This window comes from Peromyscus leucopus, chromosome 11 (assembly GCF_004664715.2).
Source record: "Peromyscus leucopus breed LL Stock chromosome 11, UCI_PerLeu_2.1, whole genome shotgun sequence".
Taxonomy (NCBI): domain Eukaryota; kingdom Metazoa; phylum Chordata; class Mammalia; order Rodentia; family Cricetidae; genus Peromyscus; species Peromyscus leucopus.
The window spans coordinates 52579669-52597483 of NC_051072.1; the positions used below are offsets into that span (position 1 = coordinate 52579669).

The following is a 17815-nucleotide window of genomic DNA, read 5'->3' on the forward strand; positions in this document are numbered from 1 at the left end:
CTGTTTAATGAAACTCCCAAATAAGATGGAAAATCACAGTTCATATCATACCTCATCTGATGCATTAGAAAAAAATTAGTTACTACGTGATTTTGAAATTAGATATCACGAAGTTTACCAATCTAAGCATAAAATTATCTATGTCTAAAATTAAAGTTTGTTGGCATGCCTGAGTTACTGAGAGTTTCCACTGTGTAGCTTACTGTAAAAGTGCCTCTCTCTCTCTCTCTCTCTCTCTCTCTCTCTCTCTCTCTCTCTGTGTGTGTGTGTGTGTGTGTGTGTGTGGTCTTTATTTTTTCTTGCCATTTGTTGATGAGTTATAGCATCCTCACTCAGAAAGCCATAACATAGCTAACTGCCTTTTCCAGGGTCACACTGCTTGTCTGCTTGGAAGGGTGACTTCCTGCATTCACAGGAGAACTAACCACTGATTTTCAAATCTGGCTGACATATGACAACACAAAAGTCTCTTTATAACATTTTTTCCCTGTCTCTTTGACTGACAGCATTGGGAATCGAGATGTCTGCCTCTTGAAGTGTCAGCGTCTCAGGCCAACCATTATGCTGATGTTTGACCCAGAGGCCATGGGGCTCATCATTCAGGCAGCTCAGCTTCCCCTCCAGTGATGTGAGAGGGATTTGTATCAGTTTCTAGCTGTTTGTGTTTGCCTTCTTTATCTCAAACAAAACTTCTCATAGTGCCCCCCCACAACATATGTGTACTCCTTAGGCAGACCGATTTCTTATGCCTCAGAAATGAAATTGGGAGTTAGTGATCAATGTAGATTCCAGCGCTTATTTGAATTTTTAAATGTGCCCAAAGTCTCTAATGCACAGCCTTGCCAGAAAATTGTCCAGGATATTTCATTTGGGAAATGCCTGATGAACATTTATAATGTCACTTAACTGTAAAATTAGCAAATGTTTACCATCTCTTTTATCAAATATTGGGATAGCCATGAAAAGAGGAGCTTTAGATAGCTCTTGGCATTTAATTTTTAATCCTGGTTCATGTAAAGCTTCCTTGAGTCCACTGGAGGTCAAGAATAGCTATTTATTCACTTATTAGCTCATACACCACAGCTCTACTAAGTGAAATAAATGTAGCTTCCCAGTATATAATGAACACTAGTATTAAAACTACAGTCAGTTCACTAGTTGTTGCCTTGGGAGGGCATTTGTTCCGGTGGGGTAATGAGAGGTCTGGAATTTAAGTGGAGATGGGAAGACAGTCACGTGACTTAACAACTGTCTTGAAGTATTTGAAGAGTAAATACATAAAAAACCATGGCCATCTTTTTTTCTCTTCTTAACAAAATAGGATGAAATAGGCTTGAGTAGATAATTGAAATACTCTTTTAAAAATGTAAGAGACATTTCAACAAATTTTATGCTGGGTACAGTGGTGCATGTCTGTAATCTTAGCACTTGGGAAGCTGGAGCAGGAGGAATAGGAGGTTGGTATCAGCCTGGTCAACATAGCAAATCTAGCCCTGCCTGAGGTACTCCTGTCTCAAAGAAGGAGGAAGATAGGGAAGCCAGTCAACATCTTCAGTCAACAAGCCAGCCATCTCCTTTATGCAAGGCTAGTCCATCGTTAGGAAAGTGAGATGGGTATAGTGTGGTCCATGGTCACAAGAAACATGAGGATTGTGGTGAGGTGCTCAAATCAGGCATTTGTCCATGCTATAATTCAGAGTGAGTCAGTACAAGTCATCCACAATTCCTTGGCGATTTGAAGGCTGCCATTGAACACTTACATAAGGCAACATTTCTCAGCCTCAATTCTGCTGACATTTGGGACCAGGTAATTCTTTGCAAGAACTGTTCTGTGCGTTGTTGGATGGGTAAGAACGTCCCTAACTCCGACCCACTAGATGTATATCCCTCTCCCACTTGTTACAACAAAAATGTGAACAAACACTGCCACCTTTGAATTTGTGAGCTCCCCTTTTGCTTAGGCTAGTATTGATGGGTACCCGATGTCTGCCAAGCTATCTTCCTCTTATTAGCTCCCCTTCTTTGCTTACCAGGGACAATCACTGGACATACTTGGCATCAGAGTCTGTAGCTGGGCAGCTTCTCTCCTCCTTCTGAGATTCGTCAGATCATACATCCTCGGGTGGCTGGTGCTCAGGCTTGTTAGTGTCTCCCAATGCTTTGGTTGCAGCACTGAGATCTGAAAGATGGAGGGCCCATCTTCATACTTTGAAGATCTAAGTATTAATTGGAGGACTTCACCTCAGAATGTGTGAAAGGCAGATATGTGGCTCAAGAGGTTGACCTACCCACCGACCTCAGGCTCGAGACTATCAAACTCCCATGTTATTCTGAGTTGACATCAGCTCTCAGCATCCAGGTGCAAGGCTACACCCCACTGTCCCAGCCAAGCATCCTGCAGCCTGAACTTTCCAACTTGGCCCTGTCAGTCCCTACAAGTGCCAGGGTCTTCTCTCATCCTGGGACTTTTGGCATGCGAAATTTAGGCTCCCTGAATTGTGGCTGTTCTCAGCCTCCTAAGGTAGATCAGTTTTAAACAGTTTGAAAGGTCTCCTGTCAAGATGGTGCCTGGCCACAGCCCAGGGTCACATGAACCATATCCCTATCTGCTGCTGACCTGATCTTCAGAGAAACCACTATCTCAGGCAGACCTGAGACTGTATTCAAGGCCCGTGAGGGCTGTGGTTGTATCCCAAGGGCCCTTGTTCACCAGGGCCACCAGGCTCACCATTGGTGGAGGTTTTGCGTCCTTCTGCCTGCCGGAGCACAATTCCAGGAGCTGTGTCCATCTTGGCTTTTCTGTTGATATTTCACTTGTCTTTTTCTCGGTACTTTTTTTTGTATTCAAACAAAATTTTAATAATTTTTTTTTAATTCTTCACCAGTACATATGAGCTTATCTCGTTCTTTTTTCAGAGATATGTTTTATTATTTCTTTTATGTTTGTGATCATAATATAATTATATATAATATATATTAAAATAGAGTGTATTATACACACACAACAACAACAACAACCTGCTCAGCCTGTCTAATGTTACTCGTACATATGTCTCCAGGGCTGGCCAAAGAAAGCCATTCTAGCATGGCCTCCACAGAGTTCTGAAGCTCTTTCTCTGTCTTGAGTAGAGTCTGTTTGTCCTTGGACACACTCTTCTCCTCGGCCCAATCACGTCTGTAGATTCTACTCCACCATTTTACTTGGAGCCCCTGCTTAAGATTAGTTATAAAACTCATTACAGTTAACAACATGTTAAATCAAAATGCATTTATTTTTATTAGAAATCACATCCTTAGGTGATAAAAAAAGAGGTATAATAGATTGCCTATCCCCTGTGGACATGTGAAATAAGACTTCTTTGTAATTTGTGTATTGTAGAGAGATTTTTCCATAGAGGCACTAGGGCATTTGGAGAGTTTCTTTGTCAATACTGTAGGGCTTAATAGAAAGGGAAGGGAAGGGATGTGTCATGCTGGCTGTGCTGCTGGGCATCTGCAATTCCATTTTCTCAGAGCCTCAGCCCAGGCCTCCATCCCCTCTCACTTGAACTCATACAAGTTTCTAGGCTAACACATCTGGTTAGTGTCTTTAATCCATTTCCTCACCTGAGTTATCTTGTGAAACATAAAATGCCACATCTCTTTTGCTAAGGATCATTAATGGCCCCCATCTTCATGAGGAACTATGCTGGGCTTCCCAGGTTCTGCTGGTACCATGCCCTTCTTGGGTCCTTCTCGCCTTCCTGAATAAGGTCCCTTATAGCAGCTTGTGCCATGCCCTTCTTGGGCCCTTCTTGCCTTCCTGAACAAGGTCCTGCTTGCCCTTATAGCAGCTCACTTAGCTATTCCCCATTATCTTTCCTGACCAACTAGAAGGATGTTTCCCTTTCTTCCCAGGTCCGACTCAAATGCCTTCCAATACATGACTGAGGCACTGTGTCCTCAACCTATTTATGAATGTCAATTTTTTTGCTGGGGTTCTTGAAGGTCCCCCTGTAGACACAGGAGACCATGCTGAGCCTGGCACAAGGGATGCATATCGCAGAAGTGAAGAGATGGAATCCGCTGCTGACATGAGCCCACAGTGCTTCAACTAGTGGGTGGGTGTCTGCTTGTTTGAAATCAGGCTCTGTCTATAAGCCGAAGGGCTCTCCGTGTTCTGTGCTGCTCTGTCAGCACTGTAGACATTAATTTGGCTTAGACAGTTTGCTTGTAAGCTTACTGAGAGATGTTCAATAAATATTCTTTATTAACCAAACAGGAGACACGACCTTGAATTTATTTATGAGGTCCTCACTGGTGTGTGTCTGTGATCCTCACTGGCTTAGGGTTGGGAAGGCTTGAGTTATCCTCTGCTTGGAGCCAGCAGCAGCCTTAACATTTGGAAGAGCTAGAATTCTTCCCATTTGTTTGGTTCATTAATATTCTATTAGACATTTACACAAATGCTTTTTGTTATAGCACCTGGTTGGCATCACTGCTCCATTACCCGTTCTGTTATAATGTCGAAATCTGCAAAACCACACAGGGATGTCTGAAAAGGTAATGGCGTGTGTAATGATGCATAATTAATACTGCTAAAATATTCAGCATGTTGTGTAATAGATTTCCAAAATGACAGTGCCTTTGATCCATTATTTAACATTCTTCATTTAGTCCTTGTGCCTTTTTCTAGCCACTGACTTGAAAGATGGACAAAGGAAAAAGGAATCTTGTTTTATTATTCATCTGCATCTGAGTTTATTCCCAGCTTCACAACTCTAGGACATGGCATTTTTCCTGAGCATACAGAAATTTAAAGAATAACTTTAAAACAATGTTTTGAGTAGTAGACTGGTGATATTCTCTTAAAAATATCAATGATTCTTAACTATGTCTTAATTGGGTGAATAAATATTGTTGCAAAGAAATCTAAATTCTTTTTGTTCTGGTCTTGTTTAATCTCTGGATGCTGGCACCATCATTACTTCAGGACAACATACATGGGTTTGCATTTCAGCCTGTGCCATATAAAGACAGCCTGTGGCTCCTACTAATATGCTGACTACTTATACAAGATTGGAGTAATAGGTTAGCTATAATAGCAAATATATGTTGACTGCTCACTTAATCCTCATGATTCTTTGTGAAATGTGCGACTAAAATTTTAATGTATATTCTACTAAACACTTGGGAATAAAGTAATATCTATTTTGTGGAAGCTTTTCTAGGATTAGCAGAGGAGGACTGTTCCCTGCTCATTCATGAGACCAATATTATTCTGACTTAGAGGAAAACAAACACAGTACAAGAAAGCAGTGCTCCAGAACCAAATCCCTCTTTGCATAGACACACATTTCCTCAAACTTGTTTTGCCATTTGAGGCAGGATCTCACTATATGTCTTGTATTTGCTATGTAAACTAAGCCTGGCCTTGAACTCTCAATGTCTCTTGCCTTTGCCTTCTGGGAACTTGGATTACAGGCATGGGGCATCACACCTAGCCAGTATTAGCAAATTGTGTATTGAAATTTATGAGAAAGATTGGCGAGATAAACCAGTAAGTAAAGTCCCCATGACACAGCATAAGGACCTGAGTTTGGCAACCTAGGACCCATGTAAGAGCAGAATGTGATGGCATGAATTTGTTATCTCAGTACTAGTGAGGCAGATGCAAGTGGATCACTGGAGTTAATTGGCTAGCTAGTCTAGCCCATGAGTGGTCTTTAGTTTCAAAGTGAGATCCTGTCTCAAAAATTAGAGTAGAGAGGAATTGAGAAAGACATTCAACACTGATCTCTGGCCTCTGCATACACATGCATGAACATTTGTGTATGTACACTACACACATTTATACACAAAATAACAACAACAAAATAAATTAAGAAAGGTAACCCATCATGTCCACATTTATTTGGTTGATCAGGCTGGAGAGATGACTCAATGGTTAAGAACACTCACTGTGTTTGCAGAAGACCTGGATTCCACTCCCAGCACCAACATGGTGGCTCACAACTGTCTGTAACTCCAGTTTCAAGAGTCCCAATGCCTTCTTCTGACTTCTGTAGACATCAGGCACACACATAGTATGCATTTGTGCATGCGGGCAAAACACTCAAGTAAATTAAGAAAAGAATCTTGCCAGGTATTGAGATGTACTCTTTTAATCTCAGCACTTGGGAGACAGAGGCAGGTGGAACTCTGTGAGTTCAAGGCCAGCCTGGTCTACAGAGTGAGTTCCAGGACAGCTAAGGATACATAGAGAGACCCTGACTAAAAAAGAAAACCTTTAAAAATATTTTTAATTGCAGTTACTTACTTAAATAAGTAAAGAACTTACTTGTATATGTGTGTGTTTGCCACAGCATACATGTGGAAGTCAGAGGACAACTTGTAGGAGTTTGTTCTCTTCTCTGCCATGTGGATCTCAGAGACCAAACTCAGGATGATGGACAGGGTTTTACCTGCTGGGCTATTGTCAGTAATTTTAAAGAAAATGTTTTTCTTTTTTGAATTTCAAATTAAATCCTATGTTATAACATTGCAATGACTGTTTAGAAGTATTGCCAAAATGAAATGATTATTTTACACACAGACACACATAGACATACATACCACCACCACCACCACCACCACCAATGGACCAGAAATTCTTTAACTGTTTGTCTTTAGATTATTGCAAGTTTTTATCAAATTATTGGCTTCTATTTTGATATTTACCAGCAACTAACATTATTCAAAATAAGATAAATAATGCACATAGTTGATGCTTCCCTTGGTTTTGCTTGAGCAGATACACATCCAGTGGAATGCCAGTTAGATTAATTTTCTGATGTGAATGTATTCAGCAAAACATAGAAGCTCCTCTGGGGGTGTTTTCAGGCTCTGGGGGATGAAGCACAAATGTAAAAATGAAATTTCTGGTCTCACTGAAACTCAGCCCAGAGCAGTCAAGACTCATGGCAGAGCTCACTTAGACTGATCGGCTCTTCTACGTTGATTCATGAGTGTCGTTCTCCATGATGCTTCCTCTTTTAAGAGTTTTACAATTCTGCCTTACTGTTTATTTTGGATGCACATAATTCTAAGAAGTAAGAGAAAGTCACAAATTTCAAATAATAACTAACAGTGAGGGACAATTTAGGCATTTTTCTTTCCAGTTTGACTTTAGGGATTTTAACTTCCCATTAGCTTAGGGATGTGTTGTTGCTTTCCTATGAAAAATGAAGATGCTTTTATAGATCACAACATAGCAATTTAGGTATTATCCTCAGCTAATTTACATAATTAGGATTCACAGGCGTACCTAATAACAAATGCTGTTATTGAAGTCTTTCTGTTTTGACTCTGTATTCTGTGATTTTTAATATTCAAAGCATCAGCTTGCTTTATAAATTTCAATTTAAAAGCAAACAGAAAACTCAGTGAGGTCTCACACATGTGTCTACATCTCTAAAAATATGCATTGACTTTATTCCAGATTTATTGATTTTCTTTCTACTGTTTTCATTTCTTCTTCTTTTATCTCCAGAGAACCCAGTCTAAAGATTAACCACCCGTTTTTACTAATTCGTGGGCATCTTACTGGAATACAGTTATATTCATTTCCAAGACTGCTTTAACTCACTTGCAGCTATCGTATTAAAAGTCTGCAGAGGGGCAATGGGATAAATACTGTCTGCAGACAGCAGTGTGGCCATCGTAGATGGTTGCAAGTTTGTGATGACCATCACTGAGGTTTGTCAGGACGGGCTAAGGAGCTGGCCAGAGTGCTGAAATGTGCGACCAGCTTGACTTACGAACAAACAGGACAGCATTTCCTCAGGGAAGTGTTTATTTGGTTGCGGAACTGAAGCTAAATCCAGGGGATAATTCTCAGCACCCATCTTTCTTCTCCAGGCAGCAACCAGGCTAATTATTAAGAAACTGTCTCTAGGCTCCAAATCTACCTTTGTGTATTCTGTTTGTCGTGCTGGAAATGGTGGTCACAGCCTGGATTCATGAGACAGCTCTGTATCATGCTTGGCCAAGAGGAGATAAGAGAGTCTGGATCAGGGAGGAGGGCTTCCCTTTATCATATGCTTCCCATGGACTTCTGCTCTGTGGAGGTTCTTGGGAGTGGCATGCCTTAGAAAATCTCTAATCGCAACGGTGGCATACTTTTGCTTCAGCACAGAATTTCAGTTTCCACTTTCCAAGATGGTTGAGAAACTTCCTGTGTGCATTGAACAGTGTCCCCCCCCCCATAAAATCCATGTCCTCTCAGGACCCCAGAATATTGCTTTCTTTGGAAATGGGGTCTATGCAGAGAAAATAGTGAGGATGTTGCTATACTGGAGGTAGCATGGGCCCTAAATCCAGTGACCCATGTCCTTACAAGAAGACTACATAAAAGAGAGACAGAGATTGGAGAAAAAGATCATTATCCATGAAGTGCCAAAGATCACAAGCAGCCACGAGTAATCAGGGAGGTATGGAAGAGATTTCTCCACCAGGGCCTCCAGGAGGGCAAGACCTGCTGACACCTTAACTTCTGATTCTAGCTATGCAAGGATAAGTTTCTGTTATTTTCAGCCATGACATTTGTGGCAATTTGTACTTTGAAAATGAAAATGCTGCCTTGTATATACCCACCACAGCCTCAAGCAGATAGCTAGCATCCTCCTGTTAGAGCAGGGATCTAAAATTCCTCTCAGTATCTCTTCTTGGTCCGTCAGACCAGTCAAGAGCAACTGCTTTTTGAAAGTCTGATTTTCAGATCTATGGGCCTTTTCTCTAAACTTAGTTAAGAACTAAAATCCCTCACCTTTATTCACCCACTTCCCCATCCTGAAATCAGAAGGTGATATAATTATTTTTCTGGCAGCTGCCACCTTCATGATACCTTTTCATCTTTTCGTTAGTTGTTAACTTAATCATTATTTATGTTAAATTTTCTCCATTCACTCTCTTGTTTCGAACCTGACAATTGGATAGCTCTTTGTTAGGTCTTCATATCAATGCCCAATGATGTCACACTCTTTGTCTTACCCCTTCTCGTTTGACATTGGTGGCATATCCTCTTCCCCCTGGCCTCATAGCCTTCACAAGCAGGCTGCAATCCTCTTTTCTCCTCTAGTCCCCTTTCTCCCATGGTGTTCTCTTTTCTTCTGGTGATTTCATTCCTTGTTTTGTCTTTAAAATCCAATCATCTGCATCAGCTCACAAGTACTTACCTCTGGCCCAGACTCCTGTCTGCTGGCTTTCATCTTGGTACCCACTTCTCTCTTAGCTATCATCTGATGGATATAAAAGCCAAACTCCCGACCCTTCTCTATACCTCACACCAGTTCCTGTTGCTTCTTTACCCTTCCTGAACTCTGTGGATGGAAAATACAGACTCCACTTTCTCACTTTCTTCTCAGCCTACCTCAGGTAGTCCTTGTGCCTTTAGCTTAAAATTATAACTGGAATCTGACCACTTCTCACCATGTCTACTGCTGCCCCCCTCCAACAATTGTCTAAAAGCTTGACGTACCAAAGCCACTCCTCTTTGGTATCTCTGTTCCTGTCTTTGTCCTTCAAAGATCCAGTGATGCAGTTGAAGCAGTGCCTGGAGTGAAGTCACAACACATCTCTACTCTGCTCAGGACTCTGTGAAAGCCGAGTCCTTACGTGAATCACTGCCTTTGTGAGTTCACCCTCTGCCATCCCTTTTGTTACTCCATGCCAGCCTCACTGTTGGAACCCTCCTGTTCCTCTGATGTACCACGTGTACTCCTCACTTAGGGATTCTGCTCTCTCCTTTCTGCTTCAGACACTCCTGCTCCATATATCATTTCAAGTGACTCTCCTCTCCTATAATTTTCATCTCAACAAGCCCTAAGTGAATTACCTGATTATAGCTACAGCCTGATCTCTCCCTCAGTCTCCTTGCTTTATTCCATTTTTCATAGTATAGATCACCTTCTGTAAACTATATGCTTTGTTTTCATGTACCTATTATCTTTCCTTCTACATGTAAGCTCCGTGAAGCAGGGACCTTCCTCATTGTGCCTGAAGTGTACTTGACACAAAACAGAAATCTGTCAGAACACACCCAACACCTAAAGAATGGAGGCGTTCAGAGATTAACAAGAGCTCAAGAGATGCATTGTAACCTTGAACTAATGCAGGCTCCCCCAAATGAAGTCACAAGGGGATTAAATGCTAACAGAAGAGACTAAACAGTTTAATGGAAAAATTAACAACTCTAATACTTCTTTTTAAAAAAAATCAATGAGCATTTCAGAAATGAAATGACTAATGACATGTTTGAAAGCTTCTTCAAGAATAAAATGGGGCTGCAAAATGTGAGAATTAGGCTTTTTGCTTAATTCTGGCATTGGACAATGGTACAAACTTGTTTCTCTTGTAAATCTAAGTGTTTAATATACAGTTACTTCTGTGAGTATAATGCTAACCTTTAGGCCACTAAATACCATTTAGGAAACATCAGTGGGCTGACCCAGAGTCAGATTTTACAAAATTACAATCTAAATATAACAAGTAAATAATAGTTCTTAAATGATATGTTCATTTAGCAATGTGTTGAGTGTAGAAGAACTGATTCCATATGTGCTGTCTGGAAGCACATGTACTGTGCCTGGAATAACACAGAGAAGATTAACATGGTTCCCACACAAGGGTGACATCCAAATTAGAGAAGCATCCCATATTTTAAATAATTATAATTAAATAAGAAAAAAAGAATTGAAGACTGATTGCATAAGATGTATGAAGAGTACTTAAGGAGCCCTTTAACTTTTCTTGCAGAATTAATTTTCATGGTGCTCTGTTAAGATTGGTCACATTTAAATTCTTTATTCTTTTTTGTATAAAGTGTCTCATTGTGAATTCTGGCTGGCCTAGAACTCACCATGTAGAACAGACTGGCCTCAAACTTGCAGCAATTCCTCTGTCTCTGCCTCCTGGATGTTGGCATTATACCCAGGTGAACTACCCATAGCTAAAATATTTTGTTTTTGAAGTCAGTAAAACATTTACAGATCCTTTTAAACTTTACAGAAAATCAAAGTATGTAAAAGTCACACCTGAAGAAAAGGTCATCCACACCTAGTTTATGCAACAAAGTAGGAAAATGTTAGAGCTATTTGTTTTTCATATGTTTTTGCAAGTGTTTGGCTCCACAGAGTGCAAGAAACCTTTCTGGGGTGGGCTCTGGCCCACTTGATTGACAGAGTCAGCAAATGATCATAAGATGAGAAAGCAACATTAGGATATTTTAAAGCAGGGTTTTTGAAATTCTTAGTTTTTTGAAATAATGACAAAGTCATATGATGAAAGTAATGCACTTTACAGTTACAGAAATAAAATGGGGATGGTGTCTTCCATGTAAGAATAAAAGAAGAACTGAGGCAGTGGTCAGAATATGGGAACAGAGAGATGGGGGTTGGAGACAAGGCCAGATTAGACATGAGCGACATGTGCAAAAGTTGGTCTCAATAAGTGCGTTTTAGTGATGTTTATGGAACGTTTCTGGGCACAGGGGCTTTTCACATTTTGTTCCTCTCCATATTTGTGCTAGATGGTTTTGCGTCAACTTGACACAGGCTAGAGTCATCTGAGAAGGGGAACCTCCACTAAGGAAATGCCTCCATAAAATCGGGCTATAAGCAGGTCTGTAAGGCATTTTCTTAATCAGTGACTGATGGGGGAAGGCCTAGCCCATGGCAGGTGACGTCATCCCTGGGCTAGTGATCCTGGGTGCTAAAATAAAGCAGGCTGAGCAAGCTATGGAGAGCAAGGTAGTAAACAGCTCCCCTCCATGGCCTCTGCATCAGCTCCTGCCTCCAGGTTCCTGCCTGCTTGAGTTCCTGTCCTGACTTTGATGATGAACAATGATATGGAAGTATAATCCAAACAAACCCTTTCCTCCCCAACTTACTTTTGGTCATGGTGTTACATCATAGCAAGGGAAGCCCTGAGTAGGGCAATATCCTCTTCTGCAGAGTGAAATATTCATATTCTGTAGAGACTAATTTGGTTTTCCTTGTTAACATTTAACTTTTCATGGTAAGAAAGACTGTATTTTCTGTTTTCTACCTGAAGCCTCACATTACGCTCTGCTATTTGACCTACTGATCCTATGGATATACTGTCTGAGTCCAACATTTCTCCCATAAAGAAAACAGAGATAAATAGTTACATTTGGTTAATTGTGGTTTTTATTTTAAGTAGATTTAGTTGTTTAGCATAAAGAGGGATTGGCTGACTTTGGGCTCTCTGCTGGTGTTTTCCACTAGCTCAACATTATCCTGTTTGACCTGAGAAGTAGCATGATTAGCTGAGGGTCCCTGCTAACTGGCAAGCAAGGAGTGTGAGTGAAGGCTGTCCTTCCCTTTATCCTTTTGATGGTTCTTGTGAATTTATGATTATGGTATCAACTAACATTTTGTTCTCATGAGAATATTCAAAATGACAATGTGTGTTGGAGAATTAGTTGCCAAGGTGTAACTGTTTTTAATGTTATAACACATGAGTGATACCTGAGCTTTCAGTGATGGGGACCAGTGTAAGAATGAAGTCAGGGAAAGTTCTGGGATCCTTTTCATTTGTGCTTGTAGTTGGTTCTCTCTTTTTCATAAAAAAAAAAGTGTGTGTGTGTGTGTGTGTGTGTGTGAGAGAGAGAGAGAGAGAGAGAGAGAGAGAGAGAGAGAGAGAGAGAGAGAGAGAGAGATCTGTGTTCATGTATACATAAGTCATGCATGTTCAGCTGCCTGCAGATGCCAGAAGAGGATGTCAGGATAACTGGAGCTGGAATTGCAGGTAGTTGTGAGCACCTGATGTGGGTGCTGGGAACTAAATTCATGTCTTCTGGGAGAGCAGCAAGTGTCTCTGAGGCTGGAAGTGCCTGTAAGTCTTAGTTTGGAGATGTGTCGGGAAGTGAGTACAGAATAAACACCAGCAACATGTATTACACATTTGATCAAATATGAGTTTATTTCATGTACAGTCAGTTCTCTTTGAGATTGCTATGGGTTGAATTGGGTCTCCCTGATATATGCATTGAGACCCAGATCCCAATATCTATGTGACCTTGTTTGGAAGTAGGATCTTTGTGGTCACTAAGGTGGAGAACCAGCATTGACTGGTAGACTTATGGGAAGAGGGGAACTTGGGCACAGGCACACAGGGAGCAAGTCCTGTGACAGCTGAGGTGGAGAGTAGAGCTACACAGAGACGAGAAGCACTGGGGACCTGTGAGCACCATAACACACTGGGAAATGACAAGGTGAGAAGCTCCGAGGGTTTCGGAGGGAGCCAGACCACACCAACACTGTGATTTCCAACCTCCAGAACTGTGAGATCATTGCCTTGTGGCTTAAACACACTTAGTGCTCTACCCGTACGAAGTAGTTATGAGGGCCAAAGGTGATGGTGTGGGTGGAATATTTTATAAATGCTATATGCCATGCAGATGACACACCATAAATGCCTGTCCCCACACCTGCAACGGCTGACAGTTGAAACCTGGCCATATCAGTATCAGTACCATGCTGCATGAGGAAACATTTTAGGAAAAGAGGCCTGCTTGGTTCTACCTACCTTTAGAGAGCATTTGGAGAGGTGGGGGCTCTCTTTGAAAGAATTAGAACCCAAAGCATTTTCAGCAGATGAAGGCATTTCCATCCAGTAAGTGAATAATCCACTCATTGTATCTTCGTTGTTTTGTTATGCTTTCTGTTTTGTTTTTCTAGCCAATAAGTAGGGCAGCCCTCAGAACCCCCATGTCTTGAACGTTCTGGTGAAGCCTAAGTCACTGATCAATTTTGTGACGTTAGATCTTCTCATGTCGGATGACAACTATAACGTACCGTCCACTTTCAGCATGCAGTCTCTTCTACGTGTAGCCAAAGGGGACAATGGGCCTGCCTGTCCCTGCCTATGCCCCAGACCCCCGTGTGTATACCCTCCAAGAAATGTGATTTGTATTCTGGTAAGGTGTGATGGGGGGATCCTACTTGAGAGTGGCTGTTTAGGGTACAGGCTGTACCTTCTTCTCACTGGTCCCCTTGCCCATCCTCCCCTGCCGCCATTCAGTAGGGACTGCTGACCCCAGGCATCAGAGAATGTGTAACAGAGTGAATGTCACTGTGACCTGGGTGGGGTGGGGCGGGGGGGGGGAGGTGGTGGGGGGCGGCAGCAAGATGAGTTCCTTCACTACTGTTGTGTTAAAATCTAGATGTGTCTTTCTCAGAGAGTCACACAATTTCCGTACGGCTACATCCAAGGAGGGCTCTTCACGATGAGTGTGAAGTAGAAGCTCAGTGTGAACTGTGTGAGAGTCTGGTGGGAGATAAAGCAAGGTTCTCCTGCAGGGGGATGTGTTTTGTCCTTTCTCCTTCACACCGTACATTTTCCTGTAGGGCTGAGTGACTAGTTCCCACTGCTGGATCTAGACACCAAAGATGGAAGCAAGTCCCTTCCTCCAGCAACACTGGCCATGAAGCTGCTTTTACCTTCCCATGATGGGATCAAGACAAATCCAAGTAGATGTCTCCTCCTGGCATGTGTGCTGCTCTGTGGTGTGCAAATAACCTTGATCATGAGAGGAAAGCCTCAATCATTGTCCAGGGAGCTTTCTCCGCATTGGCGGGACTGGAATCATGTTCTATTCCTGATGTGTCTCGCTGCAGAGCTCCTCAGTGCTGATCCCAAGGGATTCTTCTGGAGGATGCCTTGCTGGTGAAGAGTTCTGAGGTCTGAGTTTGGTGATGCTACATGACCCTTTCTTGGAGGCTCGTCATCCACATTAGCATTTCAACAGTTCTGAGAAGGATAGCGATGAGGATTTCGCTTTGCCTGAGCATGTCTGTCAGTCATCTGTTTAACAAATTGTTTTATATATTTTTTTTGGATGTTAGAATTTAGATGAAAATGACACGGGGTATGTCTCACTTGTCATGGGGTGTATCTTGTGGAGCGTCGGACAATGAACAGTTAATTCATATGTACTACGTTGTCAGATGGAGATATGATCAAGGGTACTGGCCAGGAAGTGGTGATGTAAGGATGCTGTGGTTCAGGGCTATGCAGTGCCATGTTTAGTTTGTTTATTTATTTTTGGAAAGTGAACTTAATATGTTGGTGAGGGTGATGAACATTCCAGAAAGACAGAATAGAAGTACAAAGACTCTGAAGCAGAAAGAGATTCTGCGTGTTAGAGGTCAGTATGGCTGGATAGAGAGAAGCTGATGGTGGACAATAAAACCAGGAGGCTTTCAGAGGGGAGCACTGTCTTTTGTCATGTGATTAAAATGGATTTCTGTGACTGCTGTGTTGGGAAGAGACACCAAGGGGACACAGATAAAGCCAGAGCCAGAAAGGCAGAGAGGAGGCCCTCAGAGTGTCTAGGTGGCATGTGATATCTCTTGGAGCAGGCAGTCAGCATCAGATGGGCCGAAGGTAATAGAGGTGACATACTTGGTCACAACCCCTCCCTCTTCTTTAAGGAAAACTTTTCAATTATTTCTTGTGATGGATTTGGGGGAGCATTGTTGTATATGAGCAGTTGTATTTCTATTGATCAGGAATGAGCTTTCCTATGGTGCCAATCTGTAGTGAGCTTGGAGCCCCCAAAGCTAGCAGAACATTTTGCTTTTGTTGCATGTGGCCAAAGGTGAATGACACCTGGTGCTAGAAATAGGACCACTTGGGTAGTCCCAGAGAGCACTGGAGGTCTTTTTTTATTTTACCTGCATGGGTGTATGCAAAAGGCTCAGCCTATGTTTGGGTTGTGGGCTTTGTTGTTTATTTTCAGCTATATTGAATTCTTATTATGTGCTTTCATTAGCCAGTGAACACCTCTACTTGTCTACCTTTGGACTAATTAGCTCAACTTAGGTCCTATCCTATGCCATAGTACCAACATACAGATCGAATGACATTGTAAGACAGTTGTCTTTGCATGGTCTCACAGGAATGAAAATCCCTAGATGGAGAGAACCTAAAACCTTTATTTGACTTCTTTGAACTTACAGTTGGGTGTGGTCTACACCCATGGCACATCAGGTCACATAGTTGCATGCAGTGAGCTTTGAGATTGCCTTGGGCTCTAAGAATCCAAGATAAGCCAAAACATGGTCCCTGGCCTTGTAGAACTTTGACTCTGTCCATTTGGATGGATGGCTTCTGACTTTTCTTGTGACTATTGCTTTGGAAGCAGATCTGTTCATGTACACTGATGTAATATTCAGTACCCCAGGTAGACGGCCCTAAAACCAGAAGTCTCTCCTGTTCTCCAAAATATAACTTTCATAGCCAACCACTGAGCTTAAACATTTACAACTTAGACATTGCGTTGAATTGTACAATTAAGAAAAAAAATAGCTCAGAGAGGGGTGAAGCATTCCATCATTTTTTTGCTGTGAGAGAGTTCATTTAGCAGCTCTTTTCTCCCAGGACGGTAATGACTTCACTGGAAAAAACAGAAAGGAAAGCACTCTTTTCAGTGGTTCCTTTAACATCTTATATTGTGCGTGCTAGTGTGCTTGTGCATGTGTGTGTGCGTGCACACACACGCAGTTCCTTGAAGTAAAGACCTGCCTCCAAGCTTGTTTCTCGGGACACAGAGCTACTCTGCACCAGCTGAACCCTGGCTGGAGCACAGAGCACCCAGTACGGCCATGCTCCACTGTTCTTACTTTTTCCACGCTCTGTGGGGGAACTTGTGCATCAATAAACTCCCTGGTCTCGAAGCTGCTCCTCCCCAGGGCCCTGGAGTACCTGTGGGGGTGTTCAAGGAGGCCCTGACACCTCCTTTCCAGAGGCGGCAAGCAAGGGAAACAACGACGTGGGCATTCCGTAGGGACAGTGCCCTGGGGACTTGGTCTCCGTGCTCAGGTGGTGCCGAAGTAAACACAGGCGGCTGCTTTCATCCACACCTCCAGGAACCTGGCAAACTGAAATATTTACCGAGTAAAACTTAGACAAAGTGGAAAGGGAGTGCATGTCATTTCCAGGCAGTACGGAGGGGGGTACTCTAGGTGGCTGTTTTCACATCTTGTTGGCATTCCGAGGATCATAGACTTAGCCGAGGTCTGGGGAAAAGTCTTTGCTCTAGTCAGAGTAATAGGGAGGAAGCCAATTTGACACACTGGCTGTGCTTTAAATTGGACCAACAAATATGCTCGCCACATTGCCCTGGTTCCTGCAATGGGATGGACAGGCAAACAGGCATGCTTATTAGAGTTTTCCTTTGTAGGTTAAACCTTAGGGGACCTGGCCATGGTCGCGTCCCTGGGGAGAGTGAGTCTCATCTCCGTGGCCCCCAGCTGTGCTTTCGGGGTGGGGCGGGGCACGGCCAACCTAGCCAGTCATTGTTGTTCCATTCTAGAAAGGAAATTGCAGCATCCCTCCTGTGAGGGATGAATTCTGGCTATAGGTTACATCCTTCCATCCTTTCATTTCAGGTACACTAGCGGCATTCGCCGGGCAAATGTTTTAGGCTCTACAAACACACTGTCCTTGCCCATTCTGAGCTGTAAGGCTGGGAAGACAGGAGCAGTGCTGGGACCCACATGTGTGTCTGATTCATAAACAAAATCACCGCTCGTGTCTAAAACTTAAATCATTTCCATGTGTCTGAGCCACCTGCTTCCTCGAGGGATGCTGAGTTCTTGGGAGGATTTGGGAGCAACTGAGCGCCTGTTGCGTTGAGGTAATAGATGGGAGGTGTGGCTAGTTTTAGTTTTCCATTTGGGTTAGTGATTGCTGAAATGAGTATTTGGCTGGCTTTGTAGCAGCCTTTAGACACACAGGGTAGAGATGCCTAATTTATAGATGGTGCTCATTT

At 42.5% G+C, this 17815-nt stretch overlaps 1 protein-coding gene and 1 non-coding gene across 2 annotated transcripts in view; both read left to right on the forward strand.

Moving 5' to 3' along the window:
- Sv2c (synaptic vesicle glycoprotein 2C) overlaps positions 1 to 17815 on the forward strand; it is a 179509-nt gene that overhangs the window by 19010 nt on the left and 142684 nt on the right. The gene's annotated exons all lie outside the window — the stretch shown is intronic.
- LOC114694709 lies at positions 10576 to 10680 on the forward strand. Its single transcript, XR_003734739.1, has one exon. It is a non-coding gene; the product is annotated as a U6 spliceosomal RNA (small nuclear RNA).